This window comes from Saccostrea cucullata, unplaced genomic scaffold (genome assembly GCF_032062105.1).
Source record: "Saccostrea cucullata isolate Sc308-1 unplaced genomic scaffold, CSIRO_AGI_Scuc_v1 ctg4564, whole genome shotgun sequence".
Taxonomy (NCBI): domain Eukaryota; kingdom Metazoa; phylum Mollusca; class Bivalvia; order Ostreida; family Ostreidae; genus Saccostrea; species Saccostrea cuccullata.
The window spans coordinates 148170-163699 of NW_026923849.1; the positions used below are offsets into that span (position 1 = coordinate 148170).

Consider the following 15530-nt stretch of genomic DNA (forward strand, 5'->3'; position numbering starts at 1 on the left):
GAATATTTTCATTGATTATATTTTATAATTATGATTTCTTTTATTAATTTAGACATATGTCAAGGAATTTATAATTAGCTTTAAAAAATAAATTTAAAATTTGAACGTATACGGCCAAAATCGTTGTTAAAATCATGTGGATCATTGTCTTATATTATATTATATTTGTAACATCAAGACTTTAAATATTAATTGTGCATACATGCAGGTCACACACGTAAAGATATTTCTAACGTTATCAGACGATAAACAAGGAAAAACAGAATATTGCATTAAAAAAAGATACATTTCAATATCCTGCTTATTATTTATTTATTTGCTTTTTGTCTACGCGAACATCGTAGCTTACCAAAAATCTTTCTCCGGTAACTCCGATTCATTTGAGAAAATCATATTTATAGTATTTAATTTTGACAAAATAAATCATACAATTCGATAAATTATTTTTTAAAGAAATAGACCAGTTGATCGACCAAATTTCATTTCCGAAAAATAGAGTTACTGTTTAAATTTTGACAATTACTCTCTGCTTTACCATGATATAATTATTTTATTTATTTAATTAATTATTTATTATTAAATCAATTTATTCATTCATGAAATACGCGATTAATTATTTTTTCCTTCTACGCTTTAATAATTCTTATATTGATGAAAAAGAAAGGGATAAATCTTTATTTTCTCTTTTTCGGTTGAATTAATCTTATTTTTATTAACAAAACGAAAAAGAAACTCGGAATAGCTCAGTAGTTTCTTTACATAGTAAAGATAAAATGCGAGGGTTTCCGAATATACACGATAAACGCAAAACACGATACACGATAGAACCTGATAAACGATCTACACGATAAACGCAAAACACGATAAACGGAAAACACGATAGAAAACGCAAAACCTGATAAACGGAAAACACGACACGATAGGATACGATAGGATGCACGCACGATACGATAGGATACACGCACGATAGAACACGATAGAATTGTAAAGAATAACGATGCGGGTACTGTATTTGAACTTCTTTCCGCATGCTCGTGCTCGTTTTGGAAACTTCTCCAATCTGCAAAATTGTAACGTGTGCAAAATTATGTATTCGTTTATTTCAAAAGAGTTAGTCGTTTATAAAACTTAAATGATAATTTCGACAGATTTTTTTTCGTTTTCCCGTTTAATAACTTATTTTTTAATAATTAAAAATATTAAACATATATATAAAATAAATATATAGCAATAACATAAATGAACATACATGCTGGACAACATCGGGTCCTAGAGAAATTCTCTCATACAATGCGACGGAGGCAGCATCTGCCATTCTCAGAATTCTTGGTGTTAAAAATCCAGTTTTAGCTGCCTCTTCCTTCTCATTCATCTTCCAATTCGTATCCATGACCTATATATATATATAGATATAAGTTGTATTGTTTTACAGATATCGTGCGGATTGAAAATGCAATCTTCACTTACACATCTCTGACGTTACACACATCTAGAATGCGCATGCGCCTGTGTAAGGAGAACGGAAGTTCAATATGTTTTGAAGCGGGGAAGCTGAATAAGAAATGGCGAGCAGAGGTCGACGGAGAACACCGGTATTTATTCAACCGGATTCGTTCGACAAAGTGGCATTTTGTGTGAAAGAAACAGTGGAAAAGGGTATGTCGTTTTACTTAGGGGCCACCATTTAAATTTAAGGGGGGGGGGGCTGGCAAATTTTGTCGAAACAGATTATTTTCATGACAGTCAAGGACAGAGTAGGGCCTATTTATTTTCAACAATTTAAAGAACATATTTTTTGTTTCTAAAACATGCCAGCCCCCCATCAGAATCAAATGGTCGTTCCCTTATTTTTCGTTTTACTACGATAAACTGAAAAATCTTAGATAACTTGCAAACGGAGGTCATGGGGTCGACCAGTAATCATGAGTGATGATTGGCACATATAGATATTCGATTTAAATAAAAAACAAGCCCTTACGAAGCAATTTCAGTGGGGGGGGGGGGGGGGGGGGCACAGCCATACTTTTTATACGCCCGTCTTAAGACGGGACGTATTATGTTATAGGCTTCATGTCCGTCCGTCCGTCCGTCCGTCTGTCTGTCCATTCCTGTCCGGCTCATAACTTCAATACTATTAGGCCTAGGATTATCAAACTTTGTCAACTGATACTTCATGGGTAGACGGTGTGTCGCGCGCAAAAAGTAGGTCGCTGTGACCTTTAATTAAGATGCTATGGCCAAATATGGAAAAATCCTGTCCGGCTCATAACTTGTAAACTATTAGACCTAGAACTATCAAACTTGGGAAATGTATACATCTTGGGTAGAAGGTGTGTCGCGACCTATTTCAAGGTCATTGTGATCTTTAATTTAAGTGAATTTTTTTAAAAAACTAAGTTTTTTAAATTTTGAATCACATAATCCTAAAAAATGTAAAAATATATTTGTATCCTTATTAAAAAAGTGTTAAATCAAGAAAATACTTATTTTTTTCAGCATATACTTGACAGCAATCTATAACAAATATAATGTATGTTAGAGAAATCCCATGTCTCCCATGAGTGTAATTATCAAGCACTGGTCAAGAGTTTTGATAACAGAAAGTTGCATGTCAAATTAGAAAGAAATGAATGAGTTTAGTGTGAGGAGCAAACTGGAGAGCATCGATGTTATCTATAATATCCCTTTGGGAATTGGGCAGATGAGTAAGCCTGGTGGATTAAAAATAGCTCTTGTTGGCTAGCCTAATTTAAATGAATTTGATGAAAAGGAATTAACACTAATTTGAATTTGCATAATAAACTCATATGATATTATATAATATGATTAATCTAAAAAACTAATTTCATAGGATTGGAGTCAGCATGTCCATTTTCCATAGAAATCCCATATTAAAATCTTTCTGTCATTAAATGTTAAAAAAAATAATTGAGTATTTTATATATTTTTAAAAATATTTTATGGTAGAGAGTTCAGATTCATTCATCTATAGTAATGAGTAGACAAGCATCCAGTCAAAGATTAATTAATGAGTTCAATTTAGGAAGGCTAGCCAGCATCTTATCTGTTACCCTTTGGGAATTAGACAGAAGAACTGCTGGTCAGTTGAAATAGCATATGTCAAACTTATGTCAAACATATACTTGACAGCAATCTATAACAAATATAATGTATGTTAGAGAAATCCCATGTCTCACATGAGAGTAATTATCAAGCACTGGTCAAGAGTTTTGATAACAGAAAGTTGCATGTCAAATTAGAAAGAAATTAATGAGTTTAGTGTGAGGAGCAAACTGGAGAGCATCGATGTTATCTATAATATCCCTTTGGGAATTGGGCAGATGGGTAAGCCTGGTGGATTAAAAATAGCTCTTGTTGGCTAGCCTAATTTAAATGAATTTGATGAAAAGTAATTAACACTAATTTGATTTTGCATAATAAACTCATATGATATTATATAATATGATTAATCTAAAAAACTAATTTCAAAGGATTGGAGTCAGCATGTCCATTTTCCATAGAAATCCCATATTAAAATCTTTCTGTCATTAAATGTTAAAAAAAAATCATTGAGTATTTTATATATTTTTAAAAATATTTTATGGTAGAGAGTTCAGATTCATTCATCTATAGTAATGAGTAGACAAGCATCCAGTCAAAGATTAATTAATGAGTTCAATTTAGGAAGGCTAGCCAGCATCTTATCTGTTACCCTTTGGGAATTAGACAGAAGAACTGCTGGTCAGTTGAAATAGCATATGTCATTTGATGGCCAGCATTTTATTTTCAAAATTAATTTGGTATAGATTAAGTTGTTAAGACTACCGGTAATTTGATATTAATATGATGGGCATTTGACAAGGTCTAATACAACCAGTATAGAAATCTATCAATGATGCTATGATTAATGCCTACACCACAGGGGATGGATAAACAAATATTTTAAGGAACAGAAAAAATTATGAAAATTTTAGAATCAAGGTTGACATGATTTTCGTGCACTCTAAACCATTTAGTTAATTTTTAATTTTTTGACGGGCGTATCATGCTGTGGCGTGGCACTTTATTTCAGTTGGTGGCACTATCAATTACAGGTTACCCGAAAGTTTAAAATTTTTACAGGAAAAAATGTCTGGTAAACGGTAAAGGTAAAATATATCTCATTGTGAAATTATACCTTAAATAAATACAACATTAATTTTAACAAAGGTGTGTCTTATTGCAGAATTTTGAGAAAGAATACTCCTTAAAATTAAATATTTTCGTTTTTTCCTCTAAATATATCTGTGGAAGAATTTCGTGATTTTAGATCTAGGATGGTCTTTGTTTAGTGTTTACAGTTTAGGTGTCTCACTCAAGAAATAATTTAATATCAATGCTTCAGTTCTGTGTAATTTAAGAAAAAAGGTGGGACAAGCATATTTTTGGTAGAACATTAGGACAAGTAGTTTTATGATAGTAACCTGTCTGAGGGAAAGTAAGTGCAAAATTGTATTTGTCTTCCCCTGGTACATAAGGTTTTTTTTTCCTAAAATAATTACATTATGATCATATGTGTACATGAAATAAATATTATTATATTAAACAGTTTGAAAGGAAGTTACCTTGTTTCAATGTAAATTACAGTCCTTCATTTTTTCCTTCACTAGAGAAATTAAAGTCGTACAACGACATCATCAATGTAAACTATTGGATAGTTATCGTAAGTTGGACTTTTTTTTTAAAGTAATTAATAAATTTTTTCGTGAACAAAAATTATCTAATTTATTTCATATCGAATTCAAAATATATATCAGAAACAGAGATGTATTTTTAATCAATTATAAAGACCTGAAATCATACACCACAGATGCCGTAAACATGACCTAGCAGGAAGGATAACTCCTATAGGTCCTAGACCTAGTAGATTTAGTCTTTTTAGCGAAAACATTGACGAAATAATGATGTATGTAAATTTTAAACAAAATTGATGAAACTACTTTGATGCAGTTAAAAGTAGGGTTTTCTTTCAATAGTTTCATTTTCCTTTTCAGGAATATTTTAAATTGATCATGAATAATTTTCATCAGGATCGAAAAATGAAACCTGATTGAACATATCGATAAAACAAACAAAATCAACTATTCAGAAATGTACGGAGGAATATTTTTAAACGACCAGGCTACTTTGAGGAAAAAAAACTAGACCAGACCAAACTTTTACTAGTCAGAGGTGGTTAACATGCCTCAATGTTGAGCCCTGCATATTGAGATTTGAAAATAATATCCCAACCGAATCTATGTATGACATATCTAATTAATTTTCCAATCGAATCTACGCATGAACTATCCACTGTATAAATCTCTAATCCTTGACAGAGGAAATTCAAATTCGAAAAAAAGATCATGACAGACTTGTAATCAGTACATGAAGCTACGGAGCGGGAGTACCTTATACCGTTTTACTTAGCAACCTCAGATAGTTTTATTCAGCTTTTTCAACAGGTCCAGGAAAATCACAAGATCCACCTTTATAGCTAAATTTAGCTACATAGGTATTTTAACCTATCACATATCATTTCATGTAGCTAAATCAACCTCTGTGCTTAGATCATGTGCAATTTTTACAGAATTAATTTAAAAGGAACTTGTCGTTTTTGGTGAGTAGTTGATTGTTTAAGATACATAAATGTGTGTTTAAGTTCAAAAGCTTAATATTTATTAAAGCTGCAGATCTGTAGCGTTATGGTTTTATAAATCTGTCTTTGACCATAGCGCTACAGATCCCTTAATGAAAAAGAGGTCAATTTACAGTGCATGATTTTTTGAGCACTTTTGGAGAGAATTTCTCCACTTACCAGCATCGGTCAATTAAATTTTCACTCCTAATTCTAGATTCATTATTTAACTAAATTTATGTATTTTATCCATCTCCCAACCCTTTATACTCGTCACTACAAGTGATAAACTCGGTTGATTAAAAGTATTTGTTAGATTGCTGAAAATTCGCTTCAAGTGAGTTTATTGCCTGTAGAGACATCTATAAATGGTTGGGATAAATTATATACATATTGGCTTCAGAATGTGTCTACCGGTAGAATTAAGTACTTTAACGGTATGTCCTATGGACATATTTCTAGTTTGATATGAAACATTTGATGGTATAAGAGATATACATTATTAAAATTCATGTAGGAAATTTCACAACTTGTGAGTTTGATATTGCGAGTCGTTAAAGAGTTGCCTATCCCTTCAGTACATAGGTCCCTAACAGGAATTAACCAAATTATGTCGGACCGAAAACCTTATTTTAATTAAAAAAGTGAAACGCGTGAAAATGCAGAAGGAAAAAATCTTATTTACTAATTAAGTATACTAGTAATACTATTGATATTTTTAAGCCTATTCTTTTACCAGGGATGGCTCCTGGATAACACTGTTGTTGGTCCAAGACTCCAAGTGGTTTGAACATACATGCCAACTTTTGAAAATTTCCATGGGTGATTTTGCATGTGACAACAATTTTCAAAGCTTTTAATATGACACTTTGCCGTGAAAATAAATGATTATGATATCCCTTTGGCTTTTATGGCGTCGAGCTTTTAGCTCCGTGCACATAAAGCTATGAAGAAATCTCTGACTGTTCGCCGCTTTCTTCATGCGCCAAATAATATAGTACTCAAATCAAGACCTTCATGTATCTGGCGTAGTAATATACATACATTTTTTTCATTTATTCCATAAAATGCCCGAAAATCATACAATTTCAACAGTCCTATACATAGTTGACAATGCACCCACCTTCGTCGGGTTACTTTCAGACCCTTAACCTGATTTTTTTTTATCACAAAAATAAAAATTAATTAAAAATAAAATCAATGAAAATTTGCATAAAAATGAGAAATTTCGAAAATTGACCTATTTCCTTACCTCTCTGTGACCCCTGTAAATTTCTAAATTTATCTTAAAACCAACACTCATTTTGTGGAAGGGATGACAACAGGTTTTTATGGATAAACTGTTGGATCGTTCTGAAAGACACCCAAAATCGGTGGCCAAGTACTGGTCTTACCCTATGTTGTCCTTTATAACATTGATATCACTTAGTAATCATGGTAATGCAGCTAGTCACACCTATTGTTGAATAATCGGAGAGAAATCGTAATCGATGATCGTTTGTAATCGGAAACACATACTCGATTGATAATCGGATGTAATCAGGTTTTCATCTTTCAAAATAAGAGACTCGCTAACATGTTAAAGCATAAATTCATTAAAACAATGTTGGTGTATTTTTGTTGAGTTTAATGATTTATAAGTGAAGAAAGTCAGTCAGTCATATTAATAAACAAAAATATTTTTTTCTTTAAATTTGTATTATAAAAGTATTTTAATTCTTAGTAAAATAGAAAATAAAGATTTTAATTCCTATAGATGACACAAAAAAATACAGTAATTTTATACAAATGAGAAAAAGTACTGATATTAGTCACACTTTCTATTATTTTAATATTAATTTTTTTTGGGACTTACTCTGTGTTATTTCATTTGGACTCTAAAATTGTTTATAAATACATGTTATTATGTTTAGAGAATGACTGTACTATTTGTGTACATGTACTTCTTTATAGTATAACCCAATCACTCTTGTCATTTCCTGTTCTTAGCCTGACTTTTCATTCAATCATGGCAGTAAAAAATTGTCAACAACTGGTCAAGTGAAGTGGAGATTAAACATTATAGATCATGTTTGACCATTCTGCAAATATTTTTGAGTAATAAAAATTAGAAGTTTACACCTAAATTTACCTTTTATTATTATTTTTATCAGGGACATCAGCGACGTTTGTTTCATAATCGATTAGTAGCATCGAAGAGCTAAAACCGATGGACAGTCGATTGTTGGCGACAATTGTTTCATTTACTCACACCAATTTGATTTTTAGCTTGTCGGACCCCTCAAGCTGATATTAAAAGAAAACGATGCAAATTATATTGATTTAAATTTCCTGAACCCTGAAATTTCTGTTCTGCTTTCTTGTTCTATTTCCGCTTTTGCGGAAATTCTCTGAAAAGGATGTTGATGAAAAATTGTGTAAATTAAACAAAAAAAGTGTTTCTATTTTGTTTGTTTATAATAACACCTTTTGAAATGTTTATTCCTTGATTTGTTTCAGGACGAGGTGTATTTACAAAAAAAAATTGAGAAAGATGAATATCTTTTGCCCTATAAAGGGAAATTATTTACTGTGGAACCAAAAGTTGAGGATGATAGATACATTTATGAATTCGTCGACTGAGAATTATAAGGTTCTCTGTGCCAAAATTGTCAAAAATGAGTTATCCATATCGTTGGAATCGGCTCGCTGAGATCTATCTCCCTATGAAATCCTTTTGTTTCTTTGGACAAAAATGAAGAAGATATTAACAGTAATTTTTGGTTCTATCTCCATTTGATGCAATTTATAAATATTAGAGAGTTCTATCTCCATAATGTCCAATCATAATTTTCACTTTTGGTCACGTGATCTTAACAATTGAAAATTTGATTGGGGAGGTACTTAAACTTATTCACATTTACCCTAACATGCTTAAATTAATAAAATGACAATAATAATCAAAGAAGTGTATTTCTGAATTCAGAGTGAATAATGGTCACCTGAGTATCATAAGTTTCTATTTAAAGCTATTGCCAATTTAGTACAAAAGAACTGCACCTCTGGTCTCTCAAAGTTAGTTTTGAAAGGCTTATATAATCACTTTTATGCAGCTTTCCTCTAAGAAATCCAGGCACACTGTATAATATATTTCTATGCATGACCAATTTAGCCCCACCCTGAGGCCTGAGCGCTGGATACAAATGACATAGGTTTTAAAATTTTAAGAAAGGAATTAAGTACTTATTTTAATTAACAGTTGCCTAGATTGCAATTGGGACTAAGTGCTGGTACCACAAGCCTTAAAATTTACAGTTTTGTTAAGGAAACTACATGTGCAACGTTTGTCTTGTACATGTACATGAGTAAAGAAATTTTTTTTAATGTGTTAATCATCTTAATTTAAAACCAGTTTATTCCTATCCTAAGGTCTGAACAAGAGGTTATATTTTTTAGAGGGCTAAGTGTTTATAAAAATCATATTAAAAGTTACCTGTTTATATCCATCTTGTAATATATTTGCAATATATTACCAATGACAACCATAAAAACTGAAAAAAAACATTGACCCATGTCCACAGTTTTGGTTAAGGACTAAGCACGATTTATTGTTAAGCAAACATTTGTCCTATTATATGTCAATTATGAAAGGAGAAAGGTTTCTTTAACAACCTACTCCGTCATCCATTTCCATTGAATCCAAGGATGTCAGTAGCCATGAAAAATCGCAATTACCGTATATAATTTGTATGATTTAATATTCATACCTGTACATTTTTTATTCATTGATGATATACTATTATACCAAAATTGGTTGAAATGCATTGGAATTACTGTTCATGAGTACTCGTAGAAACTAAAAATGTTTAACAAGTTATGTTTGATGGAGTTACGGACCAGAACAATGGAAACAGCTGCTAGCAAAACGCACCTTTGAATCTCAGGTGATTTTCTGCTGTTGTTCAACTTACAGAATGTATCCATTCTAAAATTACTTTTTATCTTTTCAAAAAGGATCAGAGATTTTTTCTCTCTTTTTATTGTGATTTCTTTTGTTGTAAAATGACATTTCTATACAATCAAAAATGCGCAATTAAAATTTATTGTAAAAAATTCAATTGATGGCATTAAAAAAATTTTGATTCTGAGGGGACTGGCAGATTGTTGAAATAAATAAAACTGTCCTCGAAAATGTTGTAAATAAATAATCTGTCCTAAGCTTAATCTGTCCATCCCCCGGAATAAGAGTTTTGGACTTTTAGTTTTTTATGCTTGTTAGAAATAATCTGTCTTTGATGTTATTGGAAAAAGATAATCTGTCCTTCACCGACATGGATATAAATAATATGACTAGGTAAAATTTACCAACACCCCCTCCCAGACTTAGATAGAAGCCCCTCACTATTTTCACATTAATATTGTGTTCAACATCGTTGAACAGTGTTGCCATAGTTAGTAAAAATAAAAATTTCTCTTAGTAATACGTAAGAACCAGAAGAGCTACAGTTTGATCGGAGACTTTGAGGCAGTCGACAAAATGTATTTAAATTTTGCTTCAATTGCATAATTTTATCCTTAGATTTAAGCTGAAAATTTCATAATTGTATGGAATGTAAATTTCTGTGAATTTTGTCAGGTTAATTATAGACACTTTTATCTTCTTTTTTTAATGAATTTCTATATTTTAGCTGAGAAAGATTTTTAATTGTCATGTTTGACTCATGATTCATCAATCCTGTTTTCATTAAATTTAAATTAATATATGATTTAGTTCTTGTATGAAAGCAAACTTGCAACTCCATTCTCTCAGGACTTGATTTTTATGGTGTTTATTATTTTTTTTTATAAAGGATTGATGCTTCAGCAGAGGATGGTTCATTTGGTCGACTGCTGAATGACGATCATTACCGTCCAAACTGTAAACCAAAAGTGTTTGATGACATGGAAGGATTTCCTGTTATTTTTTTTTTGCATTACGACCAATACCACCTGGTACCGAATTGCTTTATGATTATGGGCGAAGGAAGATGTATCCTTAGATAAGAAAGGTAATGATACTACTGCATATGATTTGTGTGTGTATTTGTGTGACTGGTGGTGGAAAATAATGGATATGAAAATAATTTTCCTATTTAAATTCATATTTAATACTGTAGACGTAGTTATTTCCATGGGGTCATAATTTTGCGGAATCACAATATCCGTTTACGCGGGTAAAAAATTACGTGGATTCTTTAAATCACAACAAATAGATATTGTACCTACACTGTATATAAAAAAAGTATTATTTTGCTGAAAATGTGTCTATCTTTGACTGATATGCCTATACAATTTTTTTTCAAAGAACAGCAACATTCAAATGACTCAGAGCATACATGTATCGTGTGTTTGTATGTAGTACGTACCCGACAGCTCACAAAATCTTGAATTATCGTGAAAAAATTCTTGAGGTTTACATCTAGATCAACTTCAGATAAACTTTTTGAAAAGGGGGAATTAAGTCTATAAACACAGTGCTGTATACGCCCATCTACGATTGTCAATACTGAAGTCAAGTTATAAGAGGTGGCTGATCAACGCACTCCTGCTATAGGTTGGGAAAATCGATGAACCTTTCATGAGTAGAAAAGCGAAGTAATAACTTTTTTTTAAATGGCTTTAACTTGTGCCGTCATGTGTAAATGTAATCTTTCAGAAGTTATACGTAAATAACTTTTAATGACCTGATTCTTTGTAATATGCATGTCCTAAGTTTTTAAAACGAATTAATATTGAAAACAAATAAATATTTAGACATGTTAGAACTTGATTTGGAGCTAATTTCTGAATTAACCTGTCATTTACAATTCAATTAATTATAACAGTCAAAACTCATAGGGATCTTGAAAAAAACTGTGGTAAAAACACGAGTCTTGCCGTTTATGTTATTGGATGATTGACACATATCAGCTTCAGGATAATTCTGTGTGGCACATGCCGTTATCTCTAACTGGGGGAAGTCAAGTTTGACGCAAGGATTTCCATGTGAGAAAAAAAATATTTTTCAAAGAATAAAATTATTATTTTGTGAATTTTTGAAACATCTTAGCATGATTTACAGTGTATCCACATATCAAAGATAGATATGTATATTGTAGATATATTAAAATGTAGGCCTATACGTACTTATTCCATACAGTAATACACATGTGGTATCTTTAGTTATATTCTCATTCATTTAGTGTAATTTTATTCCTAAATACACTTAAATTACGCTGTGACAAATTTCCAAGGAAAAATTATGACTACTTTATCCCACGCGGACCAAAGTACGTCTACAGTATTTTATTTTGTCAACTTTGTTTGAAATAAAGATATTGCATGACTTTTTTTTTCTGTAGACATCCAAAAGAGGTGCATGTAATACAAATCCATTGAAACATGTGAAAGGTTACATTTTTTTCTGAATTATGTTATTGTTCTGTTGAAAATTGTTTCTAGAAATTTTGATTGAACTTAATACACTCAGATACATCATTAGAGCAAATATATTTTTAATCTGTAATGTGTAAAGTGAAGACTGCAGTTACAATGTGGATATAACAGTTTTGAAGCAGACTTATAAGCTCACCTGACCCAAACTTTTATGATCAAAATTTATCTCTTTATAATAGCGTTAAAACCCCTCAAAAGTTATTCAATACATGTATTAACAAAATGAAGATTCATGAATATTGCAGCAAAAGCAATAGATAAAATTTCATAAGTCTAAATGCACTACAACAATGCAATTTTCATAAGACGGGACGTATTATGTTATAGGCTTCGTGTCCGTCCGTCTTTCTGTCTGTTAGCCTTTTGGTTTCCGGCTCATAACTTTAATACTATTAGGCCTAGGATTATCAAACTTTGTTATCAGATGCATCTTGGGTAGAAGGTGTGTCGCGCCCAAAAAAATAGGTTTCTCTGACCTTTAATTAAGAAGATATAGCCAAATATGGAAAAATCCTTTTCGGTCCATAACTAGAAAACTATAAGACTTACAATCATCATACTTGGCCAATTTATGCATCTTAGGTAGAAGGTGTGTCGCAACCTATTTGAAGGTCACTGTGACCTTTGATTTAAATGAAATTTAAAAAACAAAATGTGTCTTTTTACTATTCATTTACACATCCCCAATAATGTAAGAGTATTGCACTGTCCTTATTAAAAAAAATGTTAAATCAAGAAAATACTTTTTTTTTCTTAAGCATATACTTGACAGCAATCTATAACAAATATTATGTATGTTAGAGAAATCCTAACTCTCCCATGAGTGTAACAGTAATTATCAAGCACTGGTCAAGACTCAAGAAGAATTTTGATAACAGAGAATTACATGTCAAATTAGAGAGATATTAATGAGTTCTGAGTGTGAGTAGTTTGCTGATAGCTAGAGCATGGTGTTATCTATTTCCTTTGAGTATTGGGCAAATGGGTGAGCCTGTTGGATTAAGAATATATAGCTCTTGCTGGCTAGCCTAAGTTTTAAAATGAATTTGATGAAAAGTAATTAAAACTAATTTGATATTGCATAGTGGACTTATCTTATATTATATAAAATTGTTAATTTATGAAAACTAATTTTCTGGGATGGGGTGGAATCAGCATGTCCATATGGATTTTAAATTAAAACCTGTCAGACAATAAATCTCAACCAAAAAAAAATCTTTGAATATTTTATATGTTTTAAAAAAATATGGTAGATAGTGCAGACCCATTCATCTATTGGTATTAACAAGCAGACAAGCATCCAGTTAAAGATTAATTAATGAGTTCAGGCTAGCTGTCTCAATCACTCTTATCAGGCTGTATGATGACCTTTGGGAATTAGACAGAAGAACTGTTGGTTAGTTTAAAGCATATGTCATTTGATGGCCTGGAGCCTTTTCTTTTCAAAATTAATTTGGTATAGATTAAGTTGCTAAGACTAATTTGATATTGTTTAATATGATGGGCATTTGACAAGGTCTAACACAACCCGCATAGAAATCCATCAATGATGTAATATTTATTATAATTAATGCCTACATCACAGGGGATGGATAAATATTTTTAGGAATGGAAAAATCATGGAAATCTTAGAATCAGGGTTGACGAGACTGCAACTGTCTTTACCTAAAATAAATGTGTGAAAAATGCTTAATAAGTAAACATAGAGTATTTTTTAAAGAAGACCAGAAAAGCAACAAAACTTATATATAAGAATTAGGAAAATCTGAAAAGTTAGTCAAGTTTAACTGATTTAATGCAAATATTGTGCTCTCAGTAGCGCTTAAAGACCTTGAACTTTTTGAACAAATAGTAACCCTTGTTAAGCTGTTAGCTCACCTAAGTGAGTCACTTGGGTGAAGGGGATTCAAGTTTTTTTTCAAATGAAGGGCCACGCCTCTTTCAAGAGGAGATAGATATAGTAAAAATTTTGGTGGCATGTTTTAAAAATCTGCTGCTCAAGAACCATTTGGTCAGGGAAGATGAAACTAATGTGGAAGCATCCACGGGTAGTGTAGATTCAAGTTTGTTCAAATCAAGACCCCCGGGGGTAGGGAGAGGCAACAATGGGGGATCGTTGTTGCACTTAGGAATACATAGGAAAAATCTTTAAAAATCTTCTTAAGAACAACAAAACCTTGATTAGTCATATTTATAAGGAAAAATTTCAGGTTGCGAAGATTCAAATTAGTTGAAATCATTACTGCGGAGGTAGGGTGAGGCCACAATGGACTATCAAAATTTTACATGGGAATGTAAAGGAAAAATCTTTAGAAATCTAAAGAACAAAGCCATGATTGGTCGTATTTATAAAGAAGCTTCCTCAGGTAGTGTAGATTCAGATTTGTTCAAATCATGACCCCTGTGTGTAGGATGGGGCCAAAATAAAAGTTCAAACTTGTAGGGAAAAAAGCCAGTGAAAGTCAAAGAAATCAATCTGATTAAAATCAGATCACATAGATCGCTACACAAGGATCTGAAGAAAAAAGAAAGATCTTAATTTGATGTATTTACACCTTGTTCAGTTTCAGTTGTTTCATTGTAAGTGATATTCATTTCATGTTTTGTGTCAATTTTTGTCAGAATTATGTTTATAGTGACTTTATACTTGAAAATACTTTCCATTAGGAATAAAATTAATGGTGTTTAACTTTATGGTGTTATAGTAACATATTGTCAATGAACTGACATACATGTACTCAAAATCTTGTTTGGTCCCAAGTGAGAGTACTACATGTACTACTACTAACATTCATGATTTTAGGAAAAATGTCTGTGCACTATTGCACAGTACTGTAAACCAACTTATAATATTCACGTCATCTTTTCTTCACAATTTTTCAGTTTGAAATCAATTCGCGAAGATTTAATGTGTGTGTCAGACATGACTAAGGAAACATTCTTTACAAATACTGAGACACATTCATGCTTCGAAGCTATTGATATTTATGAGTTAAAGTAGGCTGTGAAAATTGCAGATATTTCCCACATACAGATAATAATTTTTTTCCTTGTGCAATACAAATCCTTTGTATGATATGTAAGAATAAGGGCTATTATTGTTACATAGTTTTGTAGTGGCAGGTTATGGGATTGCACCTGGTTTGTAAATTTCTTACCTAATTAGTGAAACCAATTCAAACAAACAGCTCCTACAGTTAACATTTGATTCATTTTTTAAAACTACAGAACATTCAGAGTTTATTAAATTAATCAGAATCTGTTTTGTTGTTGACAGAAAGTTCAAGGCAGAACCCCTCAGGAGTCCCATCTGAACATGGAGGCATAACATCATTACCAAAACTGGAAAATTGGGGGCCTACATTCACACTCAAACATGGGTATTGCTTGTTTGGAAGGTAATCAAATTTAAAAACAAAAC

At 31.6% G+C, this 15530-nt stretch overlaps 1 pseudogene; it reads left to right on the plus strand.

The window, feature by feature from the left end:
- Positions 1 to 1562: 1562 nt before the first annotated feature.
- Positions 1563 to 15511, plus strand: LOC134265080 (histone-lysine N-methyltransferase set-1-like; annotated as a pseudogene).
- The last annotated feature ends 19 nt before the right edge of the window (positions 15512 to 15530 follow it).